The 5654-nt window shown below is 45.2% G+C and overlaps 1 non-coding gene across 1 annotated transcript; it reads left to right on the forward strand.

The window, feature by feature from the left end:
- Positions 1–71, forward strand: TRNAG-GCC (transfer RNA glycine (anticodon GCC)). The gene has a single exon. It is a non-coding gene; the product is annotated as a tRNA-Gly (tRNA).
- The last annotated feature ends 5583 nt before the right edge of the window (positions 72–5654 follow it).

The following is a 5654-nucleotide window of genomic DNA, read 5'->3' on the forward strand; positions in this document are numbered from 1 at the left end:
GCACCAGTGGTCTAGTGGTAGAATAGTACCCTGCCACGGTACAGACCCGGGTTCGATTCCCGGCTGGTGCATTTAATAACACTATAAACACTATTCCTTTTTCTCTATAATTCTCATTTAATATTCTTACATTTTACAAATCACACTTTATATTTTACCTTTTTTTTTTCTTTCAAGACATTGTGTCAGGAACACAGCACAGTTTAATGCAGTTTCTTTAATGGGTTTCAGCTAGTTTAGTTCTGGGAAGAACAGGGTTAGATGGTGTTTTGATCCTAAGGATGTTTACAGTTTACTCTGTCAAGTCTTTGTACAGGTTTTTTAATTGATGGGCAGCAGGAACTCTCGCGTTATACTAGAAGTTTGGAAGATAGAGGTAATCCTCTGAAGATTATAGCTTTTTTTTGCTGTTAGTTTGCAATAAGAAGAGAGTTTGTAAAGATGCAGAGGAACTATTGTTTCAGGCAAACAAAGCTGTGGGTGGGGGTGGGGGGTGGGGGGGGATTCACAATTCCTAAGGATATTATATTTGGGTAGTTGGGAAGTGTAGAGGAGTGGAGCAGAAGTGCAAAAATCTTGGAGGATTTTGGATGAAGGCTTCTTTATTGTTCATCATATTGATAGTCTTTTCGTTTGCTGGGAAAGCCTCAAAGCAGAGGAGACGCAGAAGAAAGTTAGAATTCTAAGTCTATGTGAGGAAAATAGGATACTATCGTTGTGGATAAGTAATTTTATGTTGTTTTCTCTGTCTAATTTTGCTTAACTTGCCCTGGTGGTGAGATGTTACAATTTCTTATTTTTGTTTTAGTATGATTATACTTTATTTTCTTATCCCCAGATATGTGGCACCCGATGACAAATCTGAGATATTGTAGAGAAATGTTTTATAACAAAAATGAGGTGAGCTAGGAATTAGATTAGTATAGATGAAAATTTTATGTGGTGATCAAGTTGTACTAATTTTTATATATTGGTATTTCAAAATATTAGATGGTGATTTATATAATATGTGACATTTGATACGATCTCCCCTTTAGGCTAAGGTTCGATCTCTCCTGATTTTCAGATCTAGACAGAATCTGACACGAAACTTTATAAATAGATCCCGAAAGATACTGCCATCAGATCGACGTGAGATTTTGATATGTTGTAGTCCCAGAAAAGAGTTTTCCAACAAATTAAGTTTCGGGCAAAATTGGATGTAGAGATCTCGAGATATCGTCTGATTAGTGGATGAACGTTAGGGGGTATGTCTTAGGATCCGTAGATGGAGGCACGAGATCCTAGATGATGGTGGATGGTAGTGGACCAGCATTAATGGGGTGGCACTAGTGAATAAGTGGTGGTGGAAGGGTTATGGGTGATGGAAGGATTATGGCAAGTGTTGGATAGATTGGAAGAACGGGGAGGAGTGGGCCGCCCCTAAGGGACTAGGGTGATTGGCCGGTCGAGGGAGGTTAGAAGCAGCGTCGCCGAGGATTAAGAGAACTGGAGCGAAGAAGACGAAGGAGACAAAGCAAAAACTCAATTCATCAATAATGACTCCATGATTGCCACCCACACCTTTAGAGGCTAACCAAACAATTCAAAAAATAACCCTAAACAATATATTTTCGTCGACCGCGTTCGAACGCACATTTTGCATTCTCCGTACGTGCGAACGTGATGCAGGCGTTTGCAGGCATGTTTGAACGCACTCCATCCACGTTCGAATATGCCAGATCGCGTTCAAATGCACATTTCGAGTTCTCTGTTTTTGTGAACCTGATGCAGGCGTTCATTAGCGCGTTCGAACGCACTCCATTCGCGTTTGAACGCGACATACAGAAAACTTATTTTTCTATGAAATAAACACTAAAACACGAATAAAAGACACCCCTAAAGTGTATCCATGCTCGACGTCCTCGGTGAAGTCCGAATCGTATCAATCCATCACGCTTCTATACGCCTTGTCCTCAAGGTGACTCGAGTCAAACTTGCTGTGTTCGGTGGGTCATCCTCAGTCGAGCTTGGATACTTGTACTCCTACTGGCCCAAGGGGAAATTCAGGTTTGTCTATATTGAGTCCACTTGGTCTCGGGTGGTCGAACCAATTGACTTAATGCCAGTTCAGCAATAGAAATTTGGTGCATCCGATTGGGCTCGGGAGGTCGAGTTAGATGTAGTTAGTGGATCCAGATTAGTTCTTCCTAGTGACTCGAGTTAAGTTCAACCAGCCGAACTACTGTTGGTTGTGCTCATAATCATTTTTCCCACTCCATGGATTAGGATCCAAGTCAAATGTATCTTAGTATAAGCAAACTCGACTTAAGTCAAGTAGAGGGTTTTTGATCATATCCCTTATTTGACTTAACTGAGTCCCCAAGTCCAGAGATGACTCACACTTGACTTGACCCCTTTGGCTCTTAGGTCCAACCTAGCTCATGTCTAGCAATTCAACCTGGTCAAGCCCAACAATGTAGCCTTCTTGAAATTCTAACTACTTAGGGTCTTCAAAAAAATTTGAAATCCCTAATATTTCTCCTATAATCCCATCTCCATCAGTCGTTGCTATATGAGTTGCCTTAGCACGTGGCAGCCATGGCTGAGTAGTGACCACCTTCGGCAATTGCTCTAGCAGGGTTCTCGATGGTGTGGTGGTGGTCGACGACGATGGAAGGCCGAAGTTGGCCCAAAAAATAAAATCTTCAGGTCCTTCTCTGTCCCGTTGCAGCCACGGCAAGGAGCCTTCGACCATTTGGAATACTAAAATAGCTACCGGTGAGGTCCCTCTTGGGGTGGCGGCGGTTGACTGCTGTGGAAGGCTGAGGTTGACAAAAATAAAATCTTCATCTCCTTCTTCTTCATTTAGTCGCAGCCATGGCAGAGAGCTTTCGACTGTCAGAGAGCTTTCGACTATCTGGGTGAGAAAAGTAGTAGCCCACGAGGTCTTTACGAGGCTGTTAGTGGCTAGTGCTACCGTGGGTGGAAGATTGCAGCCTTCTCCTTCGAGTTGTAGCTCGGTGGGGAGCTGCAACGTCATCGCCGGTGATGACGCTGTTGTGGTCGACTATCGATTGACCGAGGAGAATGGTGGAAGGTCATTGGAGGCCATACACGATTTCTTCCTGGTTGCCGACTCGCCGTGGTTGCAAAAGGAGGTGGTGTAAGGTGGCTCAAGTGCCGGAACTTGTGGTTCTGGATCATCTCCCTCACCACTGATGAGGATTCCTGATGAGGGATATCCAGCGACCATGTGTAGTCTTCCTCCATTCAATAGTGGTTCGCACGGTTATCGACTTGTCGAAGAACTCCGTTCCAATGTTGAAAGAACCTTTCCAACCGTCGAGCTCGCTGGAGGAAACTGCTGTCTTGAAGCTGGACTCTTCACCGTTTCTGTAGGGATCGGGAAGGGTGCAGCCAGCCTTTCACGGTTTGTCGGCGAGGTCTCTGGTGCATGGGAAGATGTGGAGGTTCCGAGGGCTGCTACAATGGTTGAGGATCCCATTGTAGCCGGTGGCGATTTGTTGCGGCTGACCATGGGTTGGGGTGTAGAAGCTCGATCTTGCTGGATAGCCGAACTCTCCCCTATTTTTGTGGGGAACGGGGAGGGGAGACTGTGGAGGATGTTGGGCATGTTGCGGAGGGCTCCCCATGCTGCCTTGCAATTGCCATGCTTGTTAAAGAAGGTTTCAGCCACGCTCGTATTTCCTACATCATCTCCATCATCATTTGGTTGTTGATGGCCATTTGTTCGGAAAGAGACCCCAATTGGCTTGAATGCTAGGCTTTTCCGTATTCCGATTTGGTCGGGCGGTTTCGCGGGTGAAAGTCCTCGCAACTATTTCTCCCTCCTCTACTGGGAGAATCTCTTCTTCCTCATCTCGCCGTGTAGCCATGGATTTGGTTGTCATCATAGGAAGTGCGTGTTTGAGAAATGGTGGCTCTGATACCACTATAATATGATCTCCCATTTAGGCTAAGGTTTGATCTCTCTCGATTTCCAGATCTGGACAGAATTTGACATAAAACTTTAGAAATAGATTCCGAAAGATATCGCCATTGGATTGATGTTAGATTTTGATATGTTGTAGCTCCGGAAAAGAGATTTCCAATAAATCAAGTTTTAGGTGAATCGGATATAGAGATCTTGAGATATTGTCCGATTAGTGGATGAACGTCAGGGAATCTATCTTAGGATCCGTGGATGAAGGCACGAGATCCTAGATGATGGTGGATGATGGTGGACCAGCGTTAATGGGGGTGGCACCGATGAATAAGTGGTGGTGGAAGGGTTATGGGTGATGGAAGGATTAGGGCAAGTGTTGGATAGATTGGAATAAGGGGGAGGAGTGGGCCGCCCCTAAGGGACTAGGGTGATTGGCCGGTCGAGGGAGGTTAGAGGCGGTTTCGCCGGGGATCGAGAGAACGGGAGCGAAGAAGACGAAAGAGACAAGGCAAAAACTCAATTAATCAATAATGAATCCATAGTTGCCATCCACATCCTTTAGAGGCTAATCAAACAATTCAAAAATAACTCTAAACAGTACATTTTCACTGACCATGTTCGAACGCGCCCGATCGCGTTCGAACACACTTATTTCTCACTTCTTTGGATTTGCGAACGCGATGCAGGCGTTCGCAGCGTGTTCGAACGCACATATTTCCCACTTCTCTGGATTTGCGAATGCGATGCAGGCGTCCACAGGCGCGTTTGAACGCAGTATTCAAACGCACAATTCACACTCTCTAGATGTGCGAACCTGATGCAGGCATTTACAACCGCGTTCGAACGCACTCCACCCCGCGTTCCAACGCGACATACAGAAAACTTATTTTTGTAAAGAATTTAAACACTAAAACAAGAAACAAAGACACCCATAAAGTGTATCCATGCTCGAGACGACATCGGTGAAGTCTAAATCGTATCAATCTACCATACTTCCGCAACCTTGTCCTCAAGGTTTGAAATTAGGGAAGCGATCTTTGAACTCTGACTCAAGCTCCTCCATGATTTGATCCTCTGCATTGGTTCCCCACATATTTGAAAATTGAGGAAACGTTGGTGCTGAAAAAGAGGCGAGCTCACTCGTGTCCGGTTGGCGCGAAAGGGCATTGACTATTCGGTTCTCGATCCCCTTTTTGTAAAATAGTTCGTAGTCATACCCAAGGAGTTTCGTGACCCACCGTTGCTGTGCTGGGGTGTGCACACATTGCTCCATGAAGTAGGGTAAACTACGCTGGTCCGTGCGGATAGTAAACCGTTGGCCAATCAAATTGGGTCGCCATTTGGTGACGACATGTAGAATTGCTAGCATTTCACGCTCGTAGGTGGATAGCTGTCGCAATCGGTTTGATAATGTCTTGCTCATATATGCCACGGGTCTGCCCTCTTGCATCAAAACTGCTCCAATGCCCTCACCTGAAGCGTTCCACCACAAAGGGCTTGCTGAAATCCGGTAGTGCTAAAACTAGAGCAGCCGATGCCCTTTCGCATCAACTGGACACAAGTGAGCTCGACTCTTTTTTAGCACCAACATTTTCTCTATTTTCAGATATGTGGGGAACCAATGCAGAGGATCAAATCATGGAGGAGCTTGAGTCAGAGTTCAAAGATCGCTTCCCTAATTTCAAACCTTGAGGACAAGGTTGCGAAAGCGTGGTCGATTGATACG

The sequence above is a fragment of the Typha latifolia genome, chromosome 3, assembly GCF_019914945.1.
Source record: "Typha latifolia isolate L0001 chromosome 3, TyphaL0001v2, whole genome shotgun sequence".
Lineage (NCBI taxonomy): Eukaryota > Viridiplantae > Streptophyta > Magnoliopsida > Poales > Typhaceae > Typha > Typha latifolia.